Source organism: Vanacampus margaritifer, chromosome 2 (assembly GCF_051991255.1).
Source record: "Vanacampus margaritifer isolate UIUO_Vmar chromosome 2, RoL_Vmar_1.0, whole genome shotgun sequence".
Lineage (NCBI taxonomy): Eukaryota > Metazoa > Chordata > Actinopteri > Syngnathiformes > Syngnathidae > Vanacampus > Vanacampus margaritifer.
In genome coordinates this window covers 44,478,604-44,487,745 of record NC_135433.1, presented here as the reverse complement: position 1 = coordinate 44,487,745, position 9,142 = coordinate 44,478,604, and the positions used below count along the sequence as shown (strand labels likewise).

At 38.8% G+C, this 9,142-nt stretch overlaps 1 pseudogene across 1 annotated transcript in view; it reads left to right on the top strand.

Moving 5' to 3' along the window:
* LOC144043780 (solute carrier family 22 member 23-like) overlaps positions 1-9,142 on the top strand; it is a 48,559-nt pseudogene that overhangs the window by 39,272 nt on the left and 145 nt on the right. Inside the window, exons 8-10 of the transcript XR_013291161.1 lie at positions 824-856; positions 2,364-2,487; positions 4,267-9,142. The exon at positions 4,267-9,142 is cut by the window's right edge and continues 145 nt beyond it. The product of XR_013291161.1 is annotated as a solute carrier family 22 member 23-like (transcript). The remainder of the gene's footprint in view (positions 1-823; positions 857-2,363; positions 2,488-4,266) is intronic.

Here is a 9,142-nt window from a genome sequence, read left to right as displayed (position 1 = left end):
TTCTTTATTTAATTTTAATTCCTGTTTTTTTTGCCTATTTTATTTATTTAAAAAATTGTTTTTAATTTCATGTAAATAGTGAATTAAAACTACAAATTTAAAGATCAAATCAAATCTATTTGTTATTGTCCAATTAAAACCACACATTTTATTCATATTATGACTTCTTTTTTTAATTCATTGTTTAAATTGTAAAGCAAGAAACTCACAAAATGTTATTTGGAATTTAATTTGAATTGGCCACAAGGATATTACAATGAAATAATATGTAGTAATACAGTATATTATATATTTTCAGACAGATTATTGTACTCTATATTCTCTTATGGCCTCTGTTAGGCTATTTGTCAAATAATTAATAATTACTAATCCGGTCCATTAAAATGGATGGCTCTATTTGAGAATTTCTGGTCTTTTTTTTAATGGTTGTAATTCATTAACTTGTAGCTATCCCATTTTGAAGTGGTTGAATATTGTCAAATTGTGGGAGGCATACGTAATGAATTGTCCAGCGCTTGCACATTGATGTGTGTCCTGCGCTCATGTCAGCTGATCCTAATAGAGAGTTTGGACATGTCCGCAAACGGCCATGATGGTCAATGTGTACCAACAAAACATGAGTTGGTTTATTCAGTTACCGGCGACTTAATGTTCAACTTGTGTCAACATAATAACACAAGGTGTTGCGTTCACATTGCACTTTGTGTTGACGAGCTTTTGTCTTGTTTGATTGTAGATTTAATTGTTAATCGTGAGGCAGTTGTGTTTTTATTTCCTTCTCTTTCACATCTGACACACCCTTTTCTTCTGATTTATTTTTCAGTGCTGGGAAAGTATAGTACACATCTCAATATAGGTAAGCTTATTGCATGACTATAATCTTTTTGTGGTTTGGGGTATGTACTCAGGAGTTTCCGTAGGTCATTAAAAAGCCAAAAAGTAATTAATAAGGTTTTATCAAAAGGCCTTGAAGGGCATTATGAAGCATTAAATGTGATTTTGAGAGGCATTGAAAATTTTTATACAGTTGTTGTTCATGCTTTATTTTACATACATTTGAAAATTTGAAAAGAAAAATGTAGCGTTCTGTCATGTCCAACATGAAACACAGAAAATGACCTCAACACAAAACTATGACTCAATGTTTCAAACTCCTAGCTAGAGCTGTCAAAATTAATTGATGAATCAACAAGTAATCGATTATCTAATTCATCGATAACTATTCTAATAACCAAGTAATCGTTTGGAGCCATTTTTTTTAATTTAAAATGGTCCAAATCCTTTGATTTCAGCTTTTCAATAGTAATTGTTCACTGATTTCTGCAGTCCTTCACGAAAGAAGAGTGATTATCTTCTGTGTATCATCAAAATAAGACATTTTACTTTGGAAAACAATCACCGAACCGATAACACGGTACAATATCAATCCCCCCTTTTTTAATCACTATACGAATATGAAGTATGTATGTATGTATAACAGTAATCAGGGAGGGAAAAATGTGTTTGTTATAGACTTAAATGCCAAATTAAAATTAATCAGATTAGTTGATTAATCGATTGAAAAATCTATAATTTAATTGATTATAAAAATATCCGATATTGACAGCACTAACCGGAACTATTTATTCTAACTTTATGAATTACTTAAAATAATATTACTGCATTATTGAACTAATATACAACCACATTTATATTTAGTAATTATGTTTGTCCACTTTTAATTACCAAGGGTATGAAAAACTTTAAAAAGATATTTTAGGATTTAGGATTAAAAATTGTTGACTAACAGCCAGGGCTGGACTGGCCATCTGGCATTCAGGGCCGATGCCCGGTGGGCCGGCCTGTTTTGGGGCCGATGCAGTGCTTTTTCATTATTATTTTCCTACATTTTACCACAAGAGACAGGCACACAATTTAGAAGGATCAGTCCACTACTCCATTTCGAATCTAGATAGCAAACTGAAACATCGTTAATAAACATCAGTAGCAGAACTAGGTGGGCCTAAGTTAAAATGCTAGGACCGATTTATTTATTTATTTATTTGTGCCAGTCCATCCCTGCTAACAGCCCCAATACATAAGTACAGCACATGCAATTATGTACAGTATATGTGCGCGTGCAAGCATTTAAGGGCATTTAATTCATTTCAAGTTGCATTAAATTAGATGTGATGATACCTGCAGAAACCCTGCTACTGTATGATGGCAAACATTAAGCACCAGCTGCCAGTCTAAAAATATACTACAGTACTGTACTGTGCAATATATGCCAAAAATGGTGTAGTTATCTTTTTAAGTTGCAATGATAGATTTTAAATATTATTTGAGACCAAATGAATCCAGGTGCTGGTGTTTGTGTGTAGATAGCTCAAGTACACTCAAGAAGAACTTCTCCATCGCCTTCTCCATCATCGGGATGTTCTCCTCCCACGCCGTCAGCAACCTGAGCATCTTCTTCTGTGCTGAGATCACACCCACCGTCATCAGGTAAAAGCGTCAGCGGTGTGGAACGTGCCTTACATCATATTTTCCCCAAAATCTCTTTGGCCCTCCCAGGATTAACCGCATTCCCACTAACATACAAAGTAGTAACCGAGGACCCCCTTGAAATGTAACAGTCAGTACAAGTGACTCCATCTCATTGACATAGATTTGTTGCTCCACCTCCTCTCCAAGATGGAAGAATGGAACATATGCCAGAGACTCTGCTTTTGTCGCCATCACTGTCTGACAAAGGCGCAGCTTGTGCAAGACAGCTTGACTGTATGTGGCCTTACGTAAGGTGCGCTCAGCTGCTGTGTGCAAAGCGCTTGAAGGGCGCCACCTGCTGGATTGCAAGTAGTGCCGGCTGGGAAATGAAGTGGCGCTGCAGCGCTCTCTGCTGTCTGAAAACAGGCACTCCATAACATACTGAAATATGCTGCAACACACCAAATGGGTGAATTTGTAAATGACAGAGAAATGCACAATCTCAGTTGTTTATTGATTACGTGAGCAGAATTTAATTTCTTGGCTTTTGTTTCACTTCCCCCATCAGGTTTTTTGTTGTTTGAGGTCTGTAGACTGGCGAGGCCACTTCATGACCTTAATATGTTTCCTCTTGAGCCACTCCTTGCAAATACGCTTTGGGCCAATTTTTGTATTGTTTTATTGAGAGAGAGCTTTGGGCCATTGTCGCGCTAGATGCCCCATCATGTTCTTGTTGAGGAAAGCAGGTGTGACTGTGTTCACTGGTCTTGCATTGTGGTCACCTTTTAACAGAAAAACAGCCACAAAACGTCTTTGTCGTTATTCTTGACTGAGGATGGTAGTCTAAGGTTCATACTCATTTAAAAAAAAAATATATATATATATTTTATTTATTGTCATCATACAAACACTGGTTGAGTTAGTCAAGTCAAAAAAAAATATTTGGGTGGATTTTGCTGCTTACTTCATAGTCCACAAAAACAATATTAATCAGAATAGTGTAAGGTCATAATTGTTTTTATTTGAATGCACCGCGTTGCGTGTACAGCAAGCATAGAACATGTACGTTTAATGACACCCAAGATGGAGTTTAACAAAACAGATTACGCAAATTGCATGTTTAAATACAAGTAGTTCTGGTTAGAAACACGTTTTTGTGCTAATGCTAGCAGCCAATGTCAAATCCCATTGACATGCTAATAGAAAATTGGCATAGAATTCCAGGAGTGCTATTCGTTCAAATAATGAATATTCACACATGTATGCTGTAGCAACACATACAGACATGTATTATAACAATACTCAAAGGCACATATATAGAATATGTGCCTTTAATGATATATTAAAAACAAGTTATATCATTAATAAAGCTCAAGCCAAACTTTCTTCTTCTACTCTTCTTATCTTAATGTAATGTGTACTCCATGCACACTGCCCCCAAGAGCCCAAGGCTTGCAGAGCAAGAGCAGCTGGTTTTATTTGTATTAAATGTTTTCATTGCTATTTTTTATTTTTTATTTTTGGTACTCATGCCCTCTGGTGGATTTAAGAATTAGAAATTACAACAATAGAAAATTGTCTTTAATTTCATGTACCGTTAAGGAATAATGCTGTTTTGGGAAATATATATAGGTCTTTAAAATCTGTCTTTGTTTTAATTTTAAACATCAAAAGTTCTGGTGGTATCGGTACTTGGTATCGGTGACTATTAAGTTGAGTACTCGTGCTGGTATCAGTCTGAAAAAAAGTGTTATCATATTTTCTCTTATCAGTCATCCCTAATCTGCATTGTGACAGGGGCGGCGGCCTGGGCCTGGTCCTGGCGAGCGCGGGCTTCGGTATGCTGACGGCACCCATCATGGAGCTGCACAACCAGAAGGGCTACTTCCTGCATCACATCATCTTCGCCTGCTGCACGCTCATCTGCATCATCTGCATCCTGCTGCTGCCCGAGACGCGCTACCACCCGCTGCCCGAGACGCTGGCCGACGGCGAGAGCTACACGCGCCAGCCGCTGCTACCGCCGCGCAAGCTGCTGCCGCCCTCCGAGAGCGCCCGGGACTACACGCGCGTGCACGACACGCCGCTGCACGAGGTGGCCGCCACCGCCATCTCCACCATGGACTCGGCCGCCGATTCCATGGACCTCGCCGAACCCGAGCTGCCCGCCGACGAGACCGACGACGCGCTGACGAAAGATGACATCGTACACGCCAGCCAAGAACGCCTCCTGTCTTCCACGCCTGCGCACTCGCACCCGCTGTTGTCCGACCAGGACAAACCTTCAGAAGTGGTCCTTGCTTCTATTGAACCCCACGCTCATGCCGTCGTCCTCCAAACGGACGACAGCCTACATCCGTCCCCTACGCAGGAAGTGCTTCCCGATTTGGAACCCCGCAACCGTCTGGACGCTACGTCCAAGGAATCGGGTCCACCATCAACAGAGGGCGATTTATCCGCTCCCCCCTCCCTTCTCTGCTCAGACATCCACTTAGAAATAGAGGACCAATCAACGCCACCGTCGCCTCCGCCCTGCGGCGACGATCCTTCTCCCCCTCCCTCCCCCGTTCCAGACTTGGTTTTGCCCTCATCCGGCCATACGCCACCACCTCAATCCCCTTCCCCGCTTCCTCCGCCCGACGCCCCTCCCATCACAGAACCAACCGTCGCCATGGCGACCACATTGACTGATCATCCTTCACAGGATTCTCTAGACTCTGACTCAGATTCCAGCCCTTCAGGAGCGTCCCCCCCCTCTCTAATGGTCTGTACAGTTTCCTCCCCCATAGACTCCGGCGTGCTGTCAATCAGCGCCAGCACAGAAAGCAACGCCCTCAACGGCGTGGCGTCGTCGTCATGATGATGACGGCAGTGGCGGACGCTTGGCAGCAAATAAATCCCCTTCAAAAGGAAAGCCGTCCCAGCCTGGAGTTGGGTGGTCTTAAAACACCATCCCCTTCCTCTTCCTCTTCCTGCACAAGAGACTGCTTTGTGACAGCGTTGTTTTCGTTGTTTTTGAATGTCGGTGAACAGGAAAACAGAAAAAAAAAAAATCACCAGCCTTGAAACTGCATCAAAAAACTTTGGAAGAGTCAATCAGAAACGAGCGCCATGCAGAACGTGAGGAGGCCAAATGAATTTTGTTTGTCAGCCATGCAGTGCTCAACACATTTATTAGGCCAGTTTCCTGCAAAGAGTTGACCACAAAAACACGTCTCAGGTAACAGCCAATCAGCGCAACTTAAGAAAACAGGTGATCTGTGATTGGTTGTTGCCTGAGCAACTGTGATGTCCTCTTCAGTCGACAGCAAGTGGCAAAATGGCCGTCCCCTGAGATGATAAAAATAGCTGGATTTTGCTTCATTACTCTTCTTCCACAAATGTAATATTAATTAGAATGTCATGTTTAGACTAGTGAGGTCACATATACTGTAACATATTATTGTCAAGAAATGCTTAAGGTTGACTTCAAAATAATCACCTAAGTCATTTTTTCAAATTTTTTAAGAAACATAGAACATTTAACCATTTGCATCGTGAGAAGATAATTTAGGCAAAACATTTTTTAAAAATTTTTTTGCAACCCCCCAAAAATTTACTTGGGCCATTATTTTAAGAGGGTGCCAAAATTTGCAAATCTGTGGGCTGTCACCGTGTTCCGAAACATTGGTAATTGTCAGTCATTGCACGTCGCTAGCATAGATAGAAGAGAAAGATACATTATTTGTAGCAAATGAATAATAATTTTCAGATCAATTAAAGGAAATTAGATCACTTGTTGCATTTTTTTCTTAATTTCTTGGGGGCTCCACTGAGTCATTTAGTGTTCCTTGTTAATTTATCTATGACGGAAAAGTAAACAATTATTTTGGCAATAACCAAAGCCATCGTAAACTGGTCTAATGGATTTCTTATGCACTGTATGGAAGAGCGAGACTTGTTTTTGGGCCAATATTCAAGTAAACTATCTCAAAAAACAGCACAAAATAAACGCAACTCCCATAAAAACCAAAATGCAAATGTTAAAATGGTGCCAAAAAATGAGTATTGCATGCATTTTGGGGGGGGGCTTGTTTTGCGCAGCCCCCCACCTTAGACTGAATGTGGATGGAGTGAATCGGATCAATGCAGGACATTAAATGCCATCGGAATGTTTTTCATAGAAAGGAGCTGCATACAAAAGTGTATTTTTTTTTCTTCTAAACAGTGGGTACAAATATGGTAATATTGTATTGATATTGTCAGCAAGTGCATAATTGTGTGTGTGTGCGTGTGTGTGTGTGTGTGTGTGTGTGTGTGAACCATATTGAAAACGGATTGACCTGATTAATGTACAAAGCTTCATCCTTGCAATATTGGCGCACAAAACAGTCGGCAAAGACAAAAAACGTCTTTTTTTTTAATGGATGCATTGTACTTTTTTTTTTTTTTTTTTTTACATCCACGCACAACTAAACTGCTTTATAAAAGACAGGACTCTCCCGTCTATACTTGACACATGCAGTCGTCTTGCCGAGATGTTTACAACCATGCTCAGAAAGCGAAATAAGCGTCATTACTCGTTATTGTCAAACTCAAAAGCCAGACAGATTTTTTGTTTTGTTTGCAAAATGTGACTCAAGGTTCCCGCCCTGGTTGTATTCCGTGGAATTTGCCCAGGCAGGAACAGAAAGTAGAGAGAGAGAGCTGTCGCAATCGTGTGGTGCGTTCATGAAAATACTCACACAAAAAAAAAAATCACAGGTACTTTCCAACAATGTTCTTCCTCTATGTGCACTGACGACAAGATTGTGCTTGTTTGTTTTTTTTCCTTCCTTCCTGTGAATGATGCAATGCAACTTAAATCAAAGTATAATAGTTTTGTTTGTTTGTTTTTTGAGGTGTCAATCCTTGTTTGATGATCAAGTTGTGAAATATTCATGCCAGTGTCTGATGCTGCTACACGCCTCAAAGCACAAATTCCCTGCAATCATGTGACGTCACATTGGCCGAGTATTAGAGCCACACGGAAACAAAAGTCGACAATACAGTCAAGCGGGACACAAATTTGACTTTACAAAATCAAATCTAAAGTTGCGAGAAGAAAATGGATTGTTATGAGAAAATACTCAAAGTACCAGACCCAAAAAAATGTAAGAATTTTCTGACATTTTTCTTCTTTTAATTCAAAAAAAAAAGTACAACTTTTAGGATTTTTTTTTTAACTAACATTATTTCACCAGAAAATTCAGAAGAAAAACTTTGATCCCACAGCGGGTATTCAGGGGCGTGCAGATGGGGGGGCGACAGGGCAGAAGCATCTGCTTTCAATCAAGTGGGCATTACATTTTTATTTTTTTAACATTCTCAGTTTTACCCCCATGCTTGGAGCACCCCCCCAAAAAAAAAAACTCACTGTGTTTTGGTTGCTTTTAAAAAAAAGTCCATTCAAGTATTTAGCGAGTTTGCCATAAAACAAATTTTAGGGCAAATACTATACCATAATTTTACAGTTATTGTATTTGTACAAAAAAAATCATCTTAGAAAAGAATCAAGCTATATGATTAGATCCATATTTACATAGAAATAAAGTCGTTATTTCATCACAATTTTTTTAAAACTATTTTCTTTTATTAAAGTTTTTTTACCAGAATATTTTTTGAAAGAGAAAAATGCATGATTAGAAACTAAAATTCTAAAATGAAAACTTATTTAGTTATTTCATTTACGCTGGTGTTGGAGTTTACTTGTTATAATTTTGACTTCATTCTGGTTACATAGATTTGTTAAATATTGTAAATGTAAATTTCAAATTTAATCTTGTAGCATTATGATTTTAACCTTTAAATCCACTTTTCTTGAAATTCTCGAGAATACTTTTTTGCTTTCTTTTTTTTACAAAAATAGTATATCCATCTTGGAAAATCCCCCCCCCCCCCAAATATTTTTTTTTCATGTAATATAACGACTTAATCTACATTGTAGCTTTTTTCATAATGTATTTTTGGAATTTTTGGTCATTATAAAGAATTTTAAAGGAAACAATAAACCTGAGATTTTGTTCTCATAAATTGATCCCTATTATTATAACATTGACTACATATATACAGTATATATTCTCATAAAAATAAATGTTCTTACATCATCTTGTATTAAGACCTAATACATTATCTTACCGAAAAATGACTTCTCTTTACCACTCATATTGTCAGCGTTCAGTATGGCCCTAATACTTGGTTCATTCAATAGATCGTTTCCCAAATAGAAAACAAATAAAAATAGAAAAGGGAAGGGAGGAGCTTAATTTGAACAATTGATGGTGCAGACTTTTAACAGTGGAAAGGGTGACATCTGCTGCAGACATTTTGCTTTAGCTTGGCTTCCTTCCGTTTGGTGTGTGTGTGTGTGTGTGTGCGTGCGTGCGTGTGTTTGTGCCGCCAACCCGACGGCCATATTAAAACAATAAACAAGACACTCGTGTCACCTCTCTTCAAGCTTTTGCACGGTGCTGACTGAAGCATCCGCAATATATCAAGTACAATTTAGCACCAGTGGAAGCATTGAACGGACAGTATACAAATGGATTATGTGGCGTACTATTAGAACCGTGAATGTAAACATGAAGGATTAAAGGATAAACGTGTGAAAGGTGATCAAGTGTTCAGGTTCTGCTTTCTTCCCCTCTTGAAGGGA